The 24186-nt window shown below is 39.3% G+C and overlaps 1 protein-coding gene across 1 annotated transcript in view; it reads left to right on the top strand.

The window, feature by feature from the left end:
- The window catches only part of PDE4D (phosphodiesterase 4D), a 1252971-nt gene that overhangs the window by 1182848 nt on the left and 45937 nt on the right, over positions 1-24186 (top strand).

Below are 24186 nucleotides of genomic sequence, written 5' to 3' on the forward strand. Positions count from 1 at the left end.
CAACAAAACAAGGGAGTAAACATCCCAAAGTGACAGCTGTGCAACAAACCTAGGGAATAACCAATCCAGATTAGAAGAGGCCCTAGGGAGATATTTCTTCAAGAAAATGAATTTGATAAAATTCTTAATGTATTTAACCCATACTTAAAGGAGACTTTGCAGGTGGGGCCACGTTTGAGATAGAATTAATTTTACAAGTATGTAGAAACCCAAGGAAATAAATAAAGAAACACAAGACAAGAATTTTCAACTATAAGGAAAGCAATCATGGCTCAATGGTTGAGTGTTGACCTATGAACCAGGAGGTCACGGTTCAATTCCCAATCAGAGCATATGCCCAGGTTGCGGGCTGGATCCCCAGTGTAGGGCATGCAGGTAGAAGCTGATCAATGTTTCTCATCATTAATGTTTCTACCTCTCTCTCCCTTTCCCTTCCTCTCTGAAATCAATAAAAATATAATAAATAAATAAATAAATACAACATCTTGTGAAGAAAATAAGAAGTAGTTAACATATATTACATAGTGTGGCTGCTCACAATGTTTCTTTAGTCCTACTAATATAAACACAATAACTCTAAATTACAACATATATTTGAAGGACTGAAGTTAGTAGGTGTGAATGGATCAGGAGCTAAATTGTCATCTCCTGCAATAATCAATGCCTAAAACTAAAACATTAGAAAGTAGCAATGCAAGTATGTCATTTAGAGATACAGAGTAATATAGCAAATACATCAGCCAAAAGATATGAAAGTGGCTACCTCTGGGGAATGGAAGATATGAATATGTATATAGAGTAGGAGATTTTTAAGAAATCTTTGTAGTACTATTAAATTCTATATGCCCCTATATAATTTTGCTAAAAAGAAAATTTAAACTTAAAAATTGATCACTCTTACTTGTAATAAGACATGAAAATTAAAACAAAATAAATAATATATTTGCAGTTTTTACATATTTATAATATTTCATTATGTGTTGATGAGAATATCACATGAATTTTTATTCTCAAAAAGTACTTCTAAAGTGGAAATTGGTATAATATTTCTAAAAAACAATTTGGCAGTACACATCAAGAGACAAAATATCCTATTCCCTTTGACCTAGTAATTCCCCTTTTGTAAATCTCTTAGAGATCTACTAAGGAAAAAAATAAGATTGGACAGAAATATATCAATATGTTCACAGTGGTTATCTCTGAATGATAGAATTATAGGTGATAAGATTACAGATTTTTTTCTATTTTTCCCTCTTGTGCTCCTCTGCAGTTTTTCCAAGTAATCTATAATAAAAAAGGCTACTTTTATACTCAGAAATTATATTAGTAAACATTTTTAATTTTTACAAACCTTGAGCTTCATAATAGTTATTTATGGAGACAACCAGACCTGACTAACAGCGCCAAGACTGGAATCTGGATGAAGGCTAGCATGGCCATCTGGAAGTGTGAGTCATTCGAGCGCCATGGACGAGAGGCTCCGTGCAAGTATTAGCTGTGTTGACAGTGACTGCTGTTTTCATCGTTGCTCAGGAATCTCCTAGGGAAAAAAAGGAGAGGGCTTCCCCGTTGGATGAAAAAACAACTCCCTGGAACCAAATTCACAAATACAATGAGTGATAAGGAATGGATTTTTATTAAGGTCGAAAATAATGGTTAAGATGATGGTAGGAGCATCACTGAAATATCCTTAGACCAATTTTTAATCCTTTAATTGCACTTTCTGAGCCTGCTGGATCATTCAGGGTCTCACATGAAACATGTTTGCTGTTCACTGATCTGTCTTTTTGTCCAATGCTGTGAAATCTGTTCATCTTGATTTACCAACTCTCCTAACACTGAGTTATTATAAAAGAGGTATGTTTTCAGGAGAATGGAGAAAGAAGGACTTGAACTGATTTTTAGAATACTTTCCTTGGTTAAAGGAAAGAAACAGAAAGTCAGATTATTTAGGTAACATTATGTTTCAACTGCACAGATTTATTCGCCATTCCTCCAGGAAACCACTTTAATTCTGGCCACTTGAATTCCACAGGTTGTTCTTTCTCTCTCGAACACCCTAACAAACTTTTTCTGTCTGATAAACTCTACTTGCTCTTCCAGACTAAGTTGAAATGTTCCCTCCAGTGTGAAACCTCCCATGATATTCTAATTAATAAACAAACTAACAAATGCATAAACAAATGAATGAAGAAGAAGGACTGAGATCCAGCTCCTAGCAAAATAATACTTTTTTTAAAAAGCTTTCATTGTTTCCATGGTCTGAATAGACAGTGATTTCTTAAGCTCATGTGAGATATACTACCAATATCAACAATTATGCTAACCCAAATGAAATCTATATCCTAAGGGAAACTGAGCATGCTGATAGTATGTGTTAGGGGCAAGTTTTACTTTTCTTATGAACAAAGATACTGAGATTTCACAATACTCATCTATAGAGCTGTCAGATTTTGTATTTTGTCACCTTTTTTAAAAATCTAGAGCTCAAGTAGGCAGTTTAAACTCTGGGTCTCAAGCCAGTGGGGTTCATGTTTTGTCACTATAGGGTCTACAATAGAACTTTGTTCCTTTGCTCTTATGAAATTTTCATGAATGTTGAGTTACTAAAAAATGACCACATAAGAGGAATCAAATGTCTCAGTTGGTTGGAGTGTTATCCTGTACACCAAAAGGTTGTGGGTTCAACTCCTGCTCATGGCACATGCCTAGGTTGTGTGTATGATCCCCAGTTGGGGCACATACAGGAGGAAACTGATATTCCCCTCTCACACCAGTGCGGGGGAGGGGATGAGCGAGGGGGGGGCCAAAGGGGGGAAAAGGACACATATGTAATACCTTAATCAATAAAGAAAAGAAAAAAATGAAAAACCCACTTATGCTCAATTGAGGATTTTAAAAAAAGAGTAACATAAAAAGATTGCATATATTACAAGGTGCTTAGCCTGTAAATAATTCTAATGTAATTAAATTCATAAATGTGCTTATTGGGACATCTATAATAGAGTCAACAATAAAAATAAAAATACATAAAAGAGAAGAGTTGACATCTTTGTGGAACCATTTCCTATCATACTTATTAATAATTTATATAATTATAAAAAATAATAAATGAGTTTATTTGATAAGTTTTAAAAATCTTAAAGTCTAAAAATAGTGTGCTTTTCATGTACTTTCTTCCTTTATTAAAACATTAAAGCCCCTGAGAAATAAGATGTAGCAGAAGGTATTAAATTATTTCTTCTGTAACAGCACAGTCCCACATCAGCTTTTAAATACAAAAGAAGAGGCAAAGGGATGATAGCACTGACTTCAGTTCTAACCCAAGTAAGGCAGTAAATGGAATGAAATCAGTTTTTCCTCTAATCTTATGTGGGGGAAAAACTGTCATATGGCAAACCCATATGAAACCAATCTGTTTGGTTTATTCATCCCTGCAGTGACATTCAGACTCCAGAAACTATATCAGAAACCTAGTAAATATTTCAATGCCAACATACAGACTAGAAATGTGATAGAGTAGGTGATAACTTACTGCATTTAAAAAAGAAAAACAAAATAAAACTGTATTGATTGGGACAGGGTGTTGATCACATATCTTTTCATATCACTTCAGAAACTTATGCTTATTTTCTACTTTCAACTTACTCTCCATAAAGGCATATTTTCTCTCCTATTCTCCATAGAATGAAAAAGAAAAAGAAGAATCAGTATCTTAAAAATAAAAATCTATCCATGCTCCCCACGACTTGAGGACATAACCAGCTTCATTCACTAGTCATTTATCTTTATGATCCTCTCCTGCCCATCTCTCTAGCCTCATCCCACGCTGTTTGCCGCACATGCACCCTCTGCTGTAACAAATGCACTGTGTCCCCATAACTTTGAACCTTTGTCCATGTTATTCTGTCTGGGACCCCTTCCCACCTATCCACTCCTTACCTTACTCCACTCTCGCTCTTCTTCTCTGCAATTAATTCCTCCTGCATTTATATATATCAAGAATTTCTTCCTCCATGAAGCCCTCCCCCCCACCTCCAGACCAAGTTAGATGCCACTGTTCAGTATGTGCCCTTATCACAGTGGTACACTAGGATTGTTAGCTTGTCTCGATTCATGACCAGATTGTGAGCTTCTTAAGAGCAGTATCTTGTCTATTGATCCTTGACTGTCCAGCACCTTATCCATTGTTTAGTATACACTATATGCTCAACAAATATTTGTGAAATGAATCAATGAATCTGTGGCTTTTCATTAGTGGAGTTAATAGGGAATCTGAAAAACACATAGGAACAACATGTGGACAACTTTGCTTGAGGTAAAAGTACTTTGCCAGAGACCACCTTTGAAACTTCATCTAGTTGGGTCACTTTTGTATTCTTTATGAAATAGGAATATCAATTCTCAGATCCTATTAAAGGAGGTCTAGTTACCAAGGAACAAAACAAAGTAGTGTAAAATTGACTTTCTTAGAGTCCCAAATCATAGATCCTACAGATAATATTATGTTGAAATGTCTCATTAGCTTCTAAATATTGATATGAATGAAGTCATCTGATTAAAATAGCACGAGCCAAAGGAGGGAACAAGATTTCTAGGTTTTCAGTGTACTTCTTGACAAAATGTTTTATGGGTGTACAATCTCTTGACAATTTTCTGATCTAATTCCCAAGGAAATGTTAGATTTAAGATGTTTATTCTGCAACGGAAAGTTTGTGATATTTTATTTTCATTACAAATGGAACAAGTAGACCACATTTATCATTTGTGGCCAGGGAATAAAAGGAGCCCTATGTGTAGAAAAAAAGCAGTCTCCAAAATATGAAAATCGGGTGTTGATGACCTTGAAGTCAGTGTGTAAGGCAAGCATAGAATCTACTGACTTTTCTTTCTTTAATGAAACTTACGCCCTTTCTATTATGAAAGCCGGGCAGCCTGCGGACATTTCTACAACTGAGTTGCTCCTTAGTCTTGGTAGTCAGGTTATTTCTGGAAGGATAGAAGAAAGCTAGTACCTAAAAAGAAAACTACGCATGGAGAGGGGATCATCACTAATGAATGTATTAACTCATGGTTCTGATACTCTTGCTAAATACATTTTTTAAAAAGTTATTTGGTAAGCAAGTAAAAGCAGATGATTTATTGATATTTTAGAGGGAAGTAAAAAAAACTCTAGTTAAAAGGAGAACTAAACTGCCCAGCCAGTGTTGCTCAGTGGTTGCGCATCTACCTATGAACCAGGAGGTCATGATTCGATTCCCTGTCAGGGCACATGCCTGGGTTGCGGGCTCAATCCCCAGTCAGGGGCATGCAGTAAGTAGCCTATCAATGATTCTCTCTCATCATTGATGTTTCTATCTCTTTCTGCCTCTCCCTTCCTCTCTGAAATCAATAAAAAATATATATTATTTTTAAAAAGACAACCAAACTGAATTAACAAATCACCAAATTTTGTGGGATATTGAAAATTTACTGCCAGTAGTTTTATGGTTCATTGTGATAAAATACTGGCGCCTGGGTAGCCATAGGACCTGACGGCTACCTAACCTTAGGAGGGTCAGAGCTGGTGCTGCATGGATTCCTTTAAGAGCTGAGTAGTCCACCTCGCACAAAGTGCACCAATTTGAGCGTGGCTAGGACTGTCTAATGGTAGCCCACAGGACTTACTTCAAAGGGTAACAAGAATGCAAATGTTACCTTGGCTAATAGGCCTACCAATTTGATTTTTGAAATAAGAAACATTTCTAATATATTTTAGCAAAATTTGATCTTATGAAGGGGACCTGAAATAGAGCATATTTGGGGACTTAAAGCTGGATTTTTTTTTCCCGATTTTATCTCTCAGTCCCTCTCTTTCTCCTCCTTCCTTCCCTTCTTCCTTCTTCTCCCTCTCCCCTTCTCTCCTAGTGAAACCATATATTCTTCTCAAGTTTCTTTATTAATGACAACAACAATAAAACAGTTATTCTGGCCACAATACAGGTCAGGTTTTTAATTTAAATACCCTTTTCCTTAGAGGTACCTTGGAATTAGATTCTTATTCCCCCGCCTTCCTTTTTGTATTTCTGAATGATATTCATCAGTTTAAAAGAAGGATTTCAGATTCATACTAAAAATTGATACTATACTATTCTCACTTTTTTCCACTTCCTTCTTTTGCATTCCCCATACTGTTGCCACTGCCAAGTAAACTGATTATCTCAAACTTTATCTTCTCTTTTATATTCTTAAGGCAATAATTGAAGTTGGCTTGCTCCGAGGCTGATACTCTGGGTGTCGAAATAACTTGAGGCATAGAATAGTTTGAGTCAATTTATTGGTGGTTTTGATTACATATATCAGTTTTATAACCTGCCATGCATAATACAACACTTTCTAACCTAACTCTGGCCCTGGCCCTGGTCTTGGCCCGGGCCCATCTCAAAATGTGATTAGCACGATTACTGGTTGGTACTTCGACTCTTGTCTTCAAGTTTGGTCATCTGAGGGAAAATTTGCAGAGGCATTTGCAATAAGGACATTTAATTAAGAGGAATATTATGTACAGCATTGATCCATAGTGTAGCTAATAAGTTCATCATGCTGCAACTTAAAAGAGATTTGTTAGTACATTGGCCCATAAGAGTGAGACCTGTCTCAACGAGAATATTGAAAGAGGCAAGGCAGTGCAACTCTCTTCTCCATGGGCAGTGAACTAACTTGCCAAATCTGGACCATCGATCATAGTAAATTTGTGCAAAATAAATCATACATCTTCCACAGTTCATTGTATTCATCAGCACTTTTGAAGTCAACCATGCAGAGTAGTCACTTTGGCCACATTTTCAATTGTCTATGGTTTAGGCAGTATGCCTCGGCTGTCCTTAAAGTATGTGTTTTCAGATAGTTGTACTCCATGGGCCAGTTTCAACCACATTTGAAAGGACAAAAGGGCAGCCTTGTTTGTAAGGGAGGGCATTATAGTATGTCTTCAGAATTGTTGCCTTAAAAACCAAACCATTGTCTAAAAAGTCTCTTAGAATCACTTAGAGTTTGAATACGTGAATAGAAGACTGAATTTCTCAATTGTGTACGTGCTAGCACTCATTATGCAGGCCAAAAGGTACAGGGAAGTGCCACTTAAGTGTACCTATGAGTGTATGAAGTGTGTGTACATGGGGAGGGCAGGAAAGAGTGCTCAAATATGAAATAATTTAATTGTGGTCCCTGTTTCAATTGCCTTTTTAAAAATATGTTTTCTTTGGAAATAATTTCAAACTCATGGAAGGCTTCATGAACAGTACAAAGAACACATGCATATTCCTCACCCTGATTCACCCATTGTCAACATTCTGCCGCAAGTGCTTTATTGCACCTTCTTTCTCTTTGTACACACACACACACACACACACACACACACACACACACACTATTATTATTGTCTGAACCACCTGAGAGAAAGCTGCACACGTCATGCATGGCCCTTCATCCTCCAATGAGTACCTCCCAAGAACAAGGACACTTTTCTGTATAATGACAATACAGTCTCAAACATCTGATGGCCTTTGAATATTTCAGCATGACTTATTTATACCTTTTCACCTCAAATTCTATTCCAGATACTGAAACTGCCAGAAAGAACAGCTCAACTATCTTTAAAAACAGACATCTCGCTAACATTTTAAAATTTACAAACATGTCATGTCACTATATGGCAAATGACTAAATGCTGACGTTAGAGAGAATAGATGATTTAATACAAATAAGATTTACCTTAATAAATCTTATCTGTTTCGTGATGCATCTTATCAATGGCATTGTGGTTAGCTAGCATTCTTTAGGACAGACAGAACATTTTGTCTGTATTTTTGATCCTGTTTTTCCTTTTATAATCAGACTAGAGGCCCAATGCACGAAATTCGTGGAAGGGGCTCAGCCCTTGAAGCCCCGGCTTCATCCGGAAGGTCATCCGGAAGGACGTCCAGAAGGTCATTCAGCTGTCTGGTCTAATTAGCATAATATGCTTTTATTATTATAGATAACCCCAGATTTTGAAAGATTGAAGTAGTTTCTACTTAGACAGTGCCCTTACCTTGCTACCTGACAGTACATAATAGAGAGGTGAAAGGGCACTGGAGGTGCTAAATGGGTTGAGTAGGATCAGGGGTCTTGTGGGTAATCATCCTTTCACTGAAATAGTGTCTCCCAAAAGAGTTCTTATAGCCAATTTTATTTACTAAAATTTTAATGCAGGTTTAAACTGCTATGAACAAATAGAACTGAGACTTATGCTTCATAATCTATACACTTAATTTTGGTAATCCTTTTCAGATAGTTCTAGATGCTCTGAACTAGCAATCTGTTACTACAAAATATCCTCAAATTATAGTAAGCTGGCAACCAGTCATCTAGTATCTACAGTACAGCCTGGCATATGTGAACACACTCCTTTTTAACAACACTAAGCTATAGTCCTAGACCAAGGGAAATTGGAGTGTTACTGTTGATCTTTGTATTAGTTGAGACTGTGTTTCACTGTGAGTACAGAGATTTAAAATAGAAGTGGCTTAAAGAACATAGATGTTTATTCTCTATCATGTTAAAATCCGAAAGTAGACAGTCTAGAGCTAATGTGGCAACACTGTTCCATAAAGTCTTCAAGAACCTATGCTCCTTTCATTTGGAAGCTATTAGATGTGCCCTTTATGCCTAAATTCAACTTGTGGCCCAATATGGCTGCTCCCGCTCCATCCATCAACTTCAAGTTCTAATCAGTAGAAAGGAATGAAGAAGGACAGATATGAGATGTATGACGGATGTCTTTTAATGAAAGCTCTTGAAACCTCCACGTAACACTTCTATTAATCCATTTACAAAAACATAGTTATGTAACAACATCTGGCTACATAGGAGTCTGAGAATTTTCTCTAGTTTGAATTTTCTCTACTAATATAGCTGATGGAAGAGCACCAATATTAGGGGACAGCTAGCAGTCTCTGCGACATTGTTGCTTATTAATAATGTTGCATGTGTTTTAAATATTTAATGTCAGTCTGCCGCACTGCATTTGCAATGTCGTTTATAGTATGGTCTTTTACGGTATGAGCTTAGTAGCTGCAGTGTTCAGGGGAGCTGCATTAGGTTTACTAGAATATCTTACCTGTGCTGGGTTAAGGACCTAAAGATTAAATGTGCTAGACTAATCACTAATCAATTTTAATGATATGTGGCCATAAATGCCCTACCTCAAAGCTTGCACGACGTCCACCTGGAATTAGGGGAAGAAGAAACTAGTAGTTTGTGTTCTTAATACTGTGTGATACTCATCATGTTCTTACCAACTCATTCTCTATTTAAGTTTGAATCACAGGTACATTTTGAACTTATGGTAGAAAGAGTCCTGAAGTTTCACATGAGAATTCTCTGCTTGTTCTAACAAGATTGTGTCCCAGCAGGCATGCCAAAATTTGATAGCTACAAATAGGGAGGTCTGAAAGGAGAGGGGAGAAGATCATTTCTTTTAACCCTACTGCAGTGTCTTGGATTAAGGTAGACAACGGTTGCCATTTTGCTGACATGAGCAGACATGTCACAATATAGGGAGAATGAGCAATCACAGAGCTGATTTCATTTCCAGTGGGGTTTATGGAAGCACCAAAACACGATGTACCAAATGATCCTAAAAGTATGAGGTAATCTAATTTGTTCCATCATTACAAGAAATTAAAGCCACGCATAATTACATCCCAATAGTAAAAAGAACCCATTAACGTGCCATTGTTATTGACTGAATAAAGGGAGCTTTTTGATTACCTTGGCTAGCCACATTTTAATTTCTGTCTGTCCATTTACTCCAAAACACATTAGAGGGCCTTAACTGATTTTGACAAAATAAGCTGCATTATTAAAGGTGCAGTTTAACCTGAGAAACTTAAGTTTAATTACTAGGTTAGAGTTTCCAAATGGGCATATTTTCTACATTTCAGCAAATTTGGGGATGTAATTATTAGGGAGTCTTTGGGTTTTAGTGTTCATTAGAGGTCCATGATGGCAGGAAAGGCTTAAATTTAAAGAACTGATTTTGTTGTAGTTGTTCCACCAGGAGTCTCTCTAAAGAGAGGCGTCTGTCTGTTCTTTTAGGAGGGGACCAAAAGCCCCCGAATGCAGTGATTGAGGGGTGTGCCTCCCAGAGGAAAGTCTCCGCAGGGCGCAGGGCGGAGTACCCAGACCTCCAAGGGAGTGGAGTTAGGCAGCTAAATGCTGTGAGGTGAACTCTCCCATACATAGTGTCCCTGGGATTTAGCATCCAAACCAGGGCACTTTGGAGAATGAGGGGCAGCTGTTCCTAATGACGTTGGGATAACAGACATAAACCTGGTAAATTCCAAACCAATGGGAGGTACGGACCCCCATCCATAAGAAACAGAAACCTGAACAAATAAATGTCATAAGGCTTTTAGGTAGTCGGAGAATAAATGGTTCTGCAGGACACTCAGGAGGAAAAATGGAGACAAGGGTCACTCTCCCAGGGCTTTCTCTCCCCAGCACAAAAGCCACTCTAGTCACGTGACATCTCCGACTGTGAGGTTTACAAGCCCCTGGACCATGTTAATATTCCTCTAAGTCTAGTTATTGATTCTCAGATGCCCTAGCAGCTCTGGAAACATTACAGAAAGGTAGCCTTAATAAAGGGAACGCTTGTTTGGTTAATTCAACCAGCATTTAGTGGATACCTAGTTTGTGACAGGCAGTGTTTAGCACCAGAGATTGAAAAATAAATATGATGTGGTTGCAACCCTGGAGAAACTCAGCCTATTAGCAAACAAGTCATTGTGATAGTTTAGTGAGCTCATTACTTGAAGAGTTAACTTCAGATTTGGCTGCCGTGCATCAAACATGGTATTTGCGAGAGTCTATCTTTAGAGGGAACGCCTGCTGGGTGGTAACCTGGATTTTCCTAGTCCCCTACTAATGCTAGACACCATAGCAAAATAAACAGGGTGAGCGGGCTGTGTTAGAGAGGGGGGTGTAACTCAGGGGGCCTTGTTTTCCAGACTGCTAATTTATTTATTTTTCCACCTGGAAAGCTCTTTCCTACCATCTGAGCTCTTCTGGCCAAATCAACAGAGACAGGCTACAAAGATTTTGAATGGGTTAAAAGGTTTGCTTGTTTAATTAGATAAAAAATTTGAGAACACTCTCCAGGATTACTGTGCCCAATCACATTGATAAAGCCGAGAGAGACTCAGCCAGCCAGTGGTTAAGGGAATCAGGGAGAAGAATGAGCTGGGAATAATTCAAGAAACAGTCAGGCATGCTCTGTGTACCTGCATATTCAATTCATCATTTTCTGGACACTTACTATTTTCCAAGCACTGCTTTCCATGCATCATCCTATTTAATCTTCAAAATCACCCCATGATGTAGGTACTGCTCCCATTTTACAAATTAGAAAACAAGCTTAGAGAAGTCAGTTTATATGAGGGTCTCACACTAGTCTGTGGCAAAGCTCAAGTTTGGAAACCAGGACTACCTTACTCCAAAAATGATTCTCTTGATAAATCTGTCTTTGGCCCAGAATAACCCAGTATATAAGCCACTCAAGGATTAAGAAGTGCGGGATCCTTTGGCCTTGTTTCTAAAGAAAGGAACTGACCGTGGGGGGGGGGGGGGTCTAAGCTGGAGTAGAGGCTTAATTTAGGTAGAATAGACTCCTTCCTCCAGAATCCGACCAGTTTAAATTCAGGTGCCAATCTCACCCTGGAGGAGAATTATGTTAGCAATGCTTACTTGTCCTGATGAATTCACTTCTAAAGTTACATTGTCCCACAAAGAGAAAAGGACCCAGGGCCAGAGGGCCCAGCTCCCAGGGAGAAAGAAGCAGGCAGAGGAAGCGGCGTGTGGGAAATTCCAGCTGCAAAATGTGATCATGTTTTCCTCACCCACTTACCTGGCAGCCCCAATTTTTTCCCTCTGCCTCCCACAATTGCCTTTTTAATTGTCTTTTTTTGAATAAACATGATTGATCTTCCATCAATCCACTTCTAGTTGGTTGATTTTCTACACTTTTAGAGACTCATGCCTACCCTCTCCTCCTTCGCCCTGGTGGTTGTAGCTCTCTGCCTCCTTTCCTCCCTCACTCCTAGGCTTCCCCTGCAAAGAATTTGGAGAGTTGAAGGAAAACACTGTTTTGTGCCTGGTGTGCCTGAGGCCTGGTGCCAGGAGCTGATTCTTGCCCCATCTGAGCCACCAGACCCACTCTTCCTGTTGTTCTCACATTGTTCCCTTAATCCCAGCCAAGTTTGTGAACTCTGATGATGAGTTACCAGGTGGAGGAGAGCGCAGGCAGTCTCTCCAGGAGGCTGGGCTGGACCCTCGCAACTTTCCCGCCCCTCACATGCTCTACGGTAGCACACACAAATTGCTTTCAAATCACTGGATTGTTCACTTGTTGATCAGAACCTCTAGATTGTGGGCTCCCTGAAGCCAGAGATCTGAATTCAGCTCTGACATTGAGCACCTCTTATAATGCCAGATTACCCCTTCAGGTATTGAACAATACTTATTTGGTAGTTAATGGAACCAAAGTTTAAGTTGACAAGTATGAATCGTGTAACAATGTCTATTTCCCTAACTTTGTCTGTAGAAAGGGACTCACCCCCTGGTAAAAAAAAACAAAACAAAGATATGTGGGTTCCCTCCAACTCCAGAACCCATCACCCTTAATTGCCTCCTGAGTGCCCTCCTCCATAAGCAATCTCAGGATTACCCATTCCAGACTTTTCTGCTGCTCCTAAGGACAACTTGTCATCTGCTTCCTTTGAAGGAGCATTTGCATGAAGGGAGTAACCCGTGAAAGGCAGGAATAGAATAGATGAAAAGAAAGAGGGGAGGAATGACTGGATGAGCAAATGACAAGTATGACTAGATATGCAGAAATGTGACCCTGAGGAGACTTCCTGACCAGAGGTGAGCGTGTGTAGGTGGTATCAACCACCGGGGATGGTGAGGACAGATGGGTCCAGTGAGGTAGATTGTAGAGGGGCTCTCAGGAGTCTAACTGAAGTTTGGATGCAAACCTGTAGGTATTAAAAATCCAGAATATGGTCTTGCGTGAGAAGATATATTATTATTGTACAAGAAGTGCTTTGGGAACATAAGGTTATGTAGGAGAGACTGAAAGAGGAAAAGACCCCTAAAAATAAACAGCTAGAATTCCCAGTAATATTTTTGTAGGAGTTTAAAAGCTAGACAAAAAAATGAGAGCTGTATGGAAAATTTTATTTTTTCCTATTCGTTCACCAATTAAAGAGTAGGATGTATGGCACTCTTTGAGGAACTGTGCTCCCTATTTGGTTGAGTCATTAGTAATTGTTAGGTCATTGGAGTCAGATATTTTTGGTCAGGCCAAGTTCCTCACAGGACATTTCATAGGGTCCAGTTGGTCCATGGACAGCTGAGATCATTTGGCCAAGGCCATTCCTGAGTAACCGTTGGAACCAGGAAAGGAATCTCTGTCTTTCGACGCCAAATCAAATAGTCTTTCCGTGACACCACATTAGCATTCTGGATTCCAGAAACACTTAATTTCTCTACCTTGAATGTGTAAGGTCTTTAAGGGCTTGTGTAAAACACTGCTCTCAGGAAGGGTCCTGTCACTTGTGCGAAGGACATAAACTTTTTTGTTTGGTCCTTAAAACGTTTAACTTTTTAATTAGTTGTCGAAATTTTGAAAACATACATTTTGCATTAAAATATCCAAATGTGAGGATTCTGTTGAAAAATCTGAAGATCTGGCAACAGTTGGCCAGCATTCCCGCATGTGCCCTCTGAGGTCCCACCTGCTGCCCCAGCAACCCCTCCCCCACCCCCCACCAACCACATCATTCATTCACATGACCTGTCTGGCTCTTGCAGGCACTTCAGTAGGTGACCTGCTTCATGTGTTCAACTGGGAAGCCTCTAGTGCCCTGAGGAAACACACGTTTGGAGAAATGATTTACAAAATATCTGCATATTAAGCAGCTCATACCTTAGAGATCTCTGTGTCCTACTTACTTCGCCCCTGCAGTAGGGAAGTAGGGGAGTTTTTGTTATAAAGTGGGAAGAAGAAAGAAGAGGGAGACTAACTTTTATTAAGTTAGGTGATTCCTCAGCTAGTGTTTTCAAACGTACTGGGAGATTATAAAATCAATTTAGTAGGTCACAGTCAAGATTTTTAAATTAAGTAGAATAGAAAACATCAGAGTTGAGTCATAGATGGTAAGGGTAAATAGTATTTATTGTAAGTTCTATTTCAATTATTTATCTGTATATATTGATCAAATATAAATTAGTATCTATGTGTGTATACTATTTCAATTATATATAGATTCCCTTTATATTGCATATATTTCTTTTTATTTATTTCACTTAAACTTAAATTCATGATTTGTTAAACAAAGACTATAAACAAATTTTGCCATAGCTATTATAATATATAATTCACTCCCTCCCTACCTTTTAAACAAATACAGGTATCAAAGCATTCCTGTACTGTACACATTTTTTATACTAGGACTCAGTACCCACACTTCTTCAAAAAGGAGCACAATTAACAATAGTATTCATTGTACCTACTTGAAACAGTATACTTGTCATAGTACAAAATATATTTCTTATAATGGCTCACTACCTAAAAAGTTTGAAAGCCACTGCTTCATCTCACTTAATCTTCCCCCCCAAACTCTATGGGTGCATCCTGGACCTTCAGAAGAAAACAGCAGTCTCCGCAGGCATTGAAGTCTCCCATCATTTTTGCTGCTTGGAAGATGTAAAAAAAAAAAGGAAAAAAAAGGAATGGTCTGGTTATCTGGGGCTTGACACTGATAAAGAAAGGACAGTTTCAAGGTGGGTAGCCATGATTACTAGGTCAGCAATAACAAGTTATGAAAACAAAATATAAAGACCGAAATTAGAATGTGGACCCAAATATACAGAAGCTGCTTCATTGGTTAGATTTGCAACAAAAATTTATGTGAAAAAAAAATTCATTCCAGTGAAATAGTGGGAAAGCATAGTAGTGTTAGCAAAATAGCAAAATTCATAAAACTTAAAAGTTGTACTTCAAGAGTTAAGATATGTAATGCTGTTTAAAATATAGTATATAGTCACCAGAAGGACATACTATTACAATTAATTTTAGTGGCTATCAGACTTGTCTTAAATAAAAAACTTTCTGCTCATATTAATAGCTAGTGATCTCAGTGCAAAATGTCCACACCTTAAATAATTCTACTATATATATATAATCTGTACAGCCATTATGTGTTCAGACAATGGGAAGAAAAATGCTATGCAATTTCTTTCTCTGATCAAGGAGCTGTAATTTAAGCATAAACCTGGAATACTCAAAATAAAATTTGGGTTTACAAGATCAAGGCATGGCAAGAAGTATCCAGATTTCTGTGGACACTTCAAAAGCTAATCTTAAGAATGAAATAAAGCATGAATGGCATGCTTTATGCATCTTGCTTAATAAAACAACTGCAGTTGCAATTGTGTTCATTTTCAGTGAGATATAGGTGCTGACTACTCCTAGCATCAAAAATATGTACAGAATTGTTTTTCTAGCTCGGTGCTCCCTGGGGAAAAGCACTATTCAATTTGCTGTCATAACTGCTTTGCCGTCTGAGGACTGACACATCAACCCTTTTGTGGGCCTTCCCTTGAAGCACTGGTAAAGTTCCCCCACAGCTAGACAGGGACAACTCACCATCGCTGGCCCCAGTGCAGTGCTACACAGGGCCCAGGTATGAGAGAGGGTCTGGGCAAGGGAAGGCTGGCATTGCATGAGACCAAGGACTCTGGGCAACTGATCATTTGCTCCAAACTGGACAAGTCCGAGTTCTAAGAGCAAAGAGGCATTGCAAATCTTACTTTATGTTTTGCTAGACACAATGTAGTTTCTGAGAAGTGTACAATTTTATGGAAAGCAATAAATGGGTTCTAGCCCTGCCCCCGCCAAAAAGAAGAAGGAGGAGGAGGAGGGGAAAGAGAGGGGGAGGGGGAGGAGGAGGGGGTGGGAGAAGGAAGATGGGGAGGAGAGAAATGACGGTTAAAATCAGCTGTTATGTATTACATGTAACAGACTTGATAAATATTTATAATTTTTAACAAGTCACGCATTTAAGTAGAATTCAAACCAACAAAAATGAAATAGGCATGCGGATATGTGATTTTTAAATTAAAGTTAGTCTTAAAATTCAAATAAAATATGGAGAATGGCCTGGGGCGGGGGGGGGGCATCCTTCTGTGGGATGTATTTTTAGCCCTATTTAGAAAAGAGAAAACCAAGGTACAGAGAAGCTAAATAATTCACCCGTGGTTGCTAAGTTGCAGAGGCCAGCATTTGAGCCTAGACCTCTATTCCCTATGTCATGCTCTTTCTATTGCTCATAACTGTCCTAACAGGCCACTGAAGTGGATACCCCGAGAATGTTGCTTACCACTTGCTGTGCATCTGCACTGCTGCAATGGATTCCGATCTCCCTCCTGCTCTCTTCTTTATTTTCCCCTCCTGGCCTACCAGTGCACTTATCCAGTTCCCACCATCTCCATTAGCTCAAGGCCACACATTTAAGTATTCAACTCTACTTCCCTTCTCCTCCCTTCAAGGAGGCTACTCCATCCAGTCTATTTACCGCCCACACATGTAACCCTTATCCGGGCTCCAGACGTTTCTTCTACCTGAAAAGAATGCTAGCTGACTCCCTCCTCCCACAGCCATTCAAATCACAGACTTCATCGTCAAAGACGTACATCCTGGTTTGCCTTCTTCCTGGAGCCCTGTACACTTCACTACAGTCCATAAAGTCCCCTCCTTCTGGGCTACAATAGCACTCCCGAGCTGAATGATTTCTACGTCACCTTACACTGTCTCTAGGCAGCAGCTGGTCATGTGTCTGGTTTTCTCAGCAGGATATTATAAGTTCCTTCCCAGGCCCAGGCCACTGAATCTTTCATGTTCTTGTATTTCAAAGCAAGAGAACATCAGAGAGGCTCAATAAATATGTATGGGGTTTCTTGACTGCTCTCTTACTGGGGAAAACAAAGAGAGGAGGGAATGGAAAGAGGCAGATTACTCTCTGACCAGTCTCAGCAGTGCAGGAAGGCCTGAGAAGGGGAAATAAGATATCGAAGGTGGGATTTTGAATATATGGAAACCTACAGAACTCAAGTAGTGTGTTTATGTTTTTGGACTCACCTGACATGCCACAGGACAAAGTTTTCCAAAGTGTGCTTTAAGAAATGATAGTTTTATTTTTAAAAAAATCTGATGTCAAATAAATTTAGATTATACTTGTCATTAAATGGGTCTCTTTGCTGTAGAATTTCTAGATTTTGGTAGGTTCATGTCCACGACAAATCACTGCCAAAGAGGCTACATAGTCAACATTTCCCAAACTTGTTTAACCACAGAATTCTTTTGGTAAAGAGAATCTTGTAGGAATACTGTTCATATGAACATTCTTTGGGAAATGTTGGCACGGTGCTCCCAGCAAACCCACAGTAAGTGGTGCTCTTTCATTAGCCAATGACATATATTCCACATTTTTTTTATACATAGTAACTTTGCATGATTTGGTGTGGTCTTGTGAAGACTATTCTAGATCTTAGATTTTTCACTCATATGCAGCCCAGAGCTGGTTGATATGTGAGGGTTCATGGTGATGATAGAAACATAGTAACTGGTTTAGGACTGAGAACCTGTGAGAGAAGAAGGAACCTCTCATGTATTAAATGCCTTATTGCATATAAAACTTACTTAAACAACCTTGTAAGTTGTTCTCCGACTGGCAATGGCACATGTTTACCCTCCATCTCAAATGTCACCTCCCATCCTCCACCTAAGTTAACTCTTCAGTTCATCCTTAGAGACTCGAGGCTAACATTCCTTCTTTCAGAAAGCTTTCCCAGGTCCCTCACAGGCTGTGGCAGGGGACACTTTCCATGTCCCCTTTCTCTGCCTTGTGCTTACCTATACCTACTACCTGGTTTTAGTGGACAACTTACATACATGCTTTCTCATTAGACTTTGAGCTTCTGGAGACCCAAAGTTATTTCCTTACCTTTGGGCACTCAACATCTAGCACATAGCAGGTGTTCAATAAAAGAAGACCATCATAACCAGTAGAGTGGAAAGTCTTTGAGAATTAGGCAGAGCTTTCAACTACCTTGTTCAATGCTAAATCTCCATCATTTAATGCAGTGCCTGGAAAAGAATCAATTGGGTGAGCAATGCAAGGTTATTTAACTCAGGGTCTCTCACTTAAACTAAAATAATCTAGAAGGTACTTTTTATTATCCCCAATTCACGGGTGAGGAAATTAAGGCTTAAGAAAGATTAAGTGATGTGCCAGGAATTATGGCTTGTATGTAGTAGAAGAGATTGGAATTTCCCTCTTCTCTTCCAGTTTCAGTCAAGGGACAATACTGCTTATAGTCTAACACAGGTCATATGGAGTCTCCAACCCAGATTGTCGGATTAACCTTGGCTCAAATCCCAACTCCTTGGACAAAAGCCCTCCCTGCTCTTACACTGACTTCCACAAATTTTCTCCTCTTTCTTTGCTTCTTCTCTTCAGTGTCAACTCAGGCTGACATTTCAGTTTGGGCCAATTCGGCCTCCAAGCTCAGTCCCTTCACTGGGTTAAAACAAAACAAAACAAAGAAAATCTCTTTATTTCAGCATTTTATGCCATCAGTAACTTTATTAAATATTTGAAGGAGAGAGTGATTTATAGGGTGGAATCACCCTGTCCGCCAAGTTGACTCCTTACACACACACACACACACACACACACACACACACACACTTCTGAAACAATCGGCATAGTCTTCCTCTCTCCTATGTAGAAGAGATGACAGATTAGTTCCATCCAAACCAGGGCTCCTTAAAGTCACATCTTCTATATAAGTATCCTTATCAAACACTTTCTTATAGGCAGGCTCTCCCTGAAAGAAATTCTGATGAAAAGTTATGGTGAATACAGTATGATTAAAATTTCAGTGACTAGAAGACTATAGTTTTTAAGAGCAAGAAGTCTATCCCCTTACAAATCACATTGGGAAGTCCTTTTCTATTCATGCCTGACATATCTTGTGAACATATGCCTATGTATACTTTTAATTCTGAGATGGTCTTAGATAAGAAGAATCATCAGAGAAGCAAATGTTCTATAAATTATTAATTTTACTCTACCAATAATATGGCTGAAGATAATGGTCTCACTGACTTCAGCCTTGCCTACTTCAATCCCATTTATTCCAGAGCCCTAGAATTTCCCATCTAATTAAGCTCAGAGCCCATATCACACAGTACTCTGAATCACTCAGCAGTTCCCACTCTCGAGGTTCAGTCCAAAGGCCTTACCTGCAGATGCCTGACAACACTTCCATGGCCGGTGTCTGTGGCTTTCTCCAGCCTCTTTCTCCCTGAGCAAGGCCCTGCTCATGACAGTTCCCTTCTCCGAATACACATGCACACATACCTTACTGAATATAGGCCCGCATGTGTGCTCATATTTTTTTTCTCTAAAAAATCCTTCTCACCCTCTTATCTCCTATTTCATTCTTTTGGACTAAGCCTTCTCCCATTCTACCTCTGTCCCAGTCTGATTTAAAGAGCTGTTTTTTTTATTCTCCCATAGCCCATGTGTTTTCTTCTTTCAAATGCTTTCCATTTGCTCCATTCTAGACCCCAGGGTTTCCTTGGGTAAGATATACTCTTTTAATCATCTTCTTTTTACAGAATCTGTTAAGTACATGACACCAAGTTCATTCTAAATACATTACTGATGCTGCTAGAAGTTGACTTACTGTTAGTACTAGAAGTCACTGAAACCCAATCTTGCATTTATTTCATTTTAAAGTTCTACTAGAGCCTTAGGCAAAGCACTAGGGGAAAAAAATCATAAGATAGTGAGAAGCTAGAAGGAAAAAAATCAGAAAATTATGCACATCTTCCCTTTGGAGGATTTTTGAAGTAATAAGTGAAATATTATATATTTCATAAGATTTTAAAATACTTCAAAACAAGAACTTTGATGCCAGAAATACACTTGGACCTGAGAGCAGCCTGCCACTGGCAAGCTCTGCTTAAACCTGTTACATGTACACATTGAAAATGAATCCAACTCCTTCATGTATTTCCCATCAGATAAAAGGCATGGAGGAGGGGGAAAACGTCAGCAAAAGTTAGAACTAACCTGCACAAATCTTTTACTATAGCGAACTCAGGGAGGGACTAGCTTAAAGCAATGCATGAAATAGAAATCATTTTTCTCCAGTTCCGCCTACTTCAGATACCATCGACTCCATCCTTAGGAACAAAGAGAAAATTTTGGTGGGCATTAGGGGAGGAGAAGTTGGAATTGGTTAGAAAGATACATTTTTTTATTTTAAGAAAAATCTAAATCAGCTATTATAGCTTATTTTTTAATTAAGTGTAAGCAAATGGTGTTCGTAGTAAGTGATATGGGGGGGGGGGGGGCTGTTCTCTTCATTTACACCAATAGGCTTATCTAGGAATTATGACAAACTTATACAGACCTTTAGTCATTCCAGTGTTGGTAAAGCCAACATCCACATAGTAACACATCACGTAGAGTGGATCCTTTTACCTCAATGGTCAACATTGCTTAAGTTGTGGGTAAGAGTAATTGCTAAACATTTCACAAGAAAACGACCTCAACCCCTCGCTAACTGCTGTGGCTCTGAGGCAATCCTTTTTTCCTTTGCATAGGGAAGCTGCTGCTTCAGCATCTCCTCCCAGAGCCCCTGGCACCGGTTCAGGCCATGTGTCAGGGGAACCCTTGATCGCATCACAATGACGGAAGCCAAGTGCTAGCCTGCAAGAATTGAGAACTGTTTGTTCACAGAAGATCCCGAGTAGAATCACGGGTGTTCCATAGTTCAAGGGTGCCTTGAAGAAAACCATGTAGGAGGAGACTTCCAAAGGCTCGAGTTATTTCTCAGTTGCTGCTCCATTGCACTCTCCTAGCTTTTAAGAAATTTCGCCAACAGTTGTTGATTGGGAATTTTTCTCCCTATAGTTAGTTCCTTGATTTAGCAAGATTTGGGACAGTTAAATAGAAGAATTTTCATACATTTTCAAGGAGTACCACAGTGAATACTACTCTCTGGGGAGAAAAGTATTTTATTAAGGAATACAGTTTGTGCTCTTGGTAAAATCCAAAATTAAACAAGCTCGCTGTTTGTGTCCTGCTATTGATGACACTTAGGTGTGTTTGTGTAGTGTGGTGATTCAAGTTCCTGTAAGATAGTTGGCAACTTCACCTTAAGGCTTTTCAGTAGGGATGAAAAGGTCAGTTACTCAATTTCTTAGAACATTTGGGGTTAAAATTCCTAAAAGTTAAGATTTAATAATGATCCTGAAAAACTGTGGTTAACCATATTGCCTATAAACCTAGGAATTTGGAAAAAGTAGTCTTAGTTCTATGCTAATATCAACCATAATTCTTTATTTGAGTAACAGTTTTATAGAACAAACTGTTCTTTGCCGTGATTAGTAATTATTTTCTTACTTATTGGTAAATAGATGGGCTCTGTTCATTTTTTTTTCCATTCTCCAGATTTATAAGGTACATGCAGAAGATGTTAGAACTTAAAATACATCTATTACCACATTATGATTGCACCCAAATGTTGATTGTCTAGGATTTGGACATAAAGTAGATCTTCTGAAATAAGTTGTTCCCATTGTCCCTGTACTTCCTTCTTAAGAGCAATCCTGTGTTGAAGTGCATGTTTTGAAGCATTGGCTCTCGAGAATTATATTTCTATTATGATTAAAAAATAAACAGTGAGATATAATATCTGGTGCCACATCCTGTTAGGCCCAAGGCCTGTATTTCTGAAAAGCTTTGAGAAGTTGAAGATGGGAGGGGATTACTTACATAGGAGCTCAGACTTTTGGAAAAATTGGAGTGCAGGGAAGAGGAACATGGAAAGCCAAGTCTTAGCGGTATGGAGAGGGGATTCCTGGCTTCTGATGTAACCAGTGACTGGAAAGATGACAGTGAAAAATCCTTGACACAATGATTTTGCATCTTTAACCCACTGGACATGCTAACGATGGACAGATTACCCAAAATAAGTCAATTTCTTCTTAAAATATCCTACATCCCTATTTTATACAGTAGAGAGATGAAAAAACCAAAACCAAAACCATATAGCCCTGGCTGGGTAGCTCAGGTGGTTGGAGCATTGTCCCATACACTAAAAGGTTTCAGGTTTGGACTCCAGTCAGGACAGAGGCCTAGGTTGTGGGTTCAATCCCATTTGGGCTCCTATGGGAGGCAACCAATTGATGTATCTCTCTCACATTGAAGTCCCTCTCTTTTCCATTCTCTTTCTCTTTCTTCCTTCCCCTCCCCCCTTTCCTCTCTCAAATCAGTGGGAACATATTGTAGATATACTACCATCACAACTAGGTACTTCTGTGCTTGCATATGGAAGGTGTTAAGTACAATGAAAATAAGTTATGGTCATAGGCTTAATTATAATTTATGACCTTAAGGGTATGGGATTACAAGGGACTTTCTACATCATGTCCTTGTGTAATGTTTCAATTTTTATAACAAGCATGGTATGTTTTTATATTCTTATAATCAATCAGGGCAAGGCTATACAGATAAAATATTTTATACTTACTATTTTAAATTATCTTTAAGGTTGTTCCTTTTGTTAGAGATAAAAGCTCCAGTCTTACACTTTATAACTCACCTGGCAAGGTTTAGACAGTTGTTTGTTCACCTCGAGTATACATTTACAGAGATTGGTATAGGAGGGGGAAAAAAACACAGTAGAATAAAAGAGGCAAATTTTAACCTAGAGTTCTCAAAGTGAATAGCAATAGTTCAAGAATCCTTGATAACAATGAACCACGCAGTACATGTAACAAACACTTGAAAGTTATTCTAACTTTTACAAATGATATATAAAAACTTACCTGGAAAATGCCAGGAGCTTGAGATTCAGTCCATGAAATTCTTTACTGTGCTGCTGATCATTTATAGAGCCTACATTTCAAAGGCAGAATTTCTTCCCCTATATTACCTTGTAGATTCCAAGCAAAGAAAAGCCATCTCACCAACTTCATTGTAAGCTTTTCAATGTGTTCTTTCTAACTGAAAATAACAAAGTTTTATAAGATGGACTTTTGGGAGTTTGGATTATTTTTCCCGCGAGAAGTTTGCTTATCCGCAGGCTAATGTAGCGAAGTTCTCCATAATTGATGTGTTTATGGAGAGTGCCCATGGTCCCCAGGTCAGCTTTTGTAAATAGAACCGGCTTTCATATACGTATAATGTTTTCATTTTTCTCACCTTTGTAGTTTATTCTGTGCATGGTGAATAGAAATACCCTGCCAGCCTTTTCCCCTTGGCATCCCAAGACCATCCTGGTCTCTGATTTGCAATTCCACAGGCGACTGCAGCACGTATGCAGGACATGTGTCAAATGCCTTTACTATGTGGTGCATTCACACGGCTGCTGCTTTAAGATAACTCTTGGGCAATTCTGAATATGAAATTACAGCATATTGTCAAGTCTGAGCGTCCCGACCCACAGCTTTGCGTGTTTTTGTTTGCTTGTTTATGTCCGCCCCCAACATTTAGTCGGGTGCTTAGCCGCGACTGGGTACTGACAAAGTCAGGTCTTGATAGAAATGCTTTTATTCCCACAACCACCCTGTCCTCATTGAAGTAGGCAAATCCTAAACCCTCAGAAACGAAGGTTCAAACACCCTAAAACCCAAACCCTCAGAAACGGTGGCGCGGGTCCTAAGTAACCTTGTTGGTGCAGCCCGGCGGGTCTCCCACAAACTCTCCCAGGTAGCCAGCTGCCAGTGGCCGAGGCGATGAGGCTCTGGCTTTCGGGGAGACCCGGCAGGGGCAGCGGCTCCGCCGGAACTCGGGGTCCGCGCGGAGCAGGTGCGCGGGCGCGGTTGCCCCCCAGGTTCTCTCGTAAACCCCGCAGGATCTCTAGGCGGGTTTTCAGAAATTACCTCGCGAGAACTCACGAAGCCCTCGCAGGCACCCTGGGCGCGGCCCCGATCTGCTTGACTTGGCTCAAAAAGCAAGCTGCTTGAATTTGGAAGGGAGATTCATCGGCAAAGTGCCCTGGGAAAGAACCCGGGGGCCC

This window comes from Myotis lucifugus, unplaced genomic scaffold (genome assembly GCF_000147115.1).
Source record: "Myotis lucifugus unplaced genomic scaffold, Myoluc2.0 scaffold_0, whole genome shotgun sequence".
Lineage (NCBI taxonomy): Eukaryota > Metazoa > Chordata > Mammalia > Chiroptera > Vespertilionidae > Myotis > Myotis lucifugus.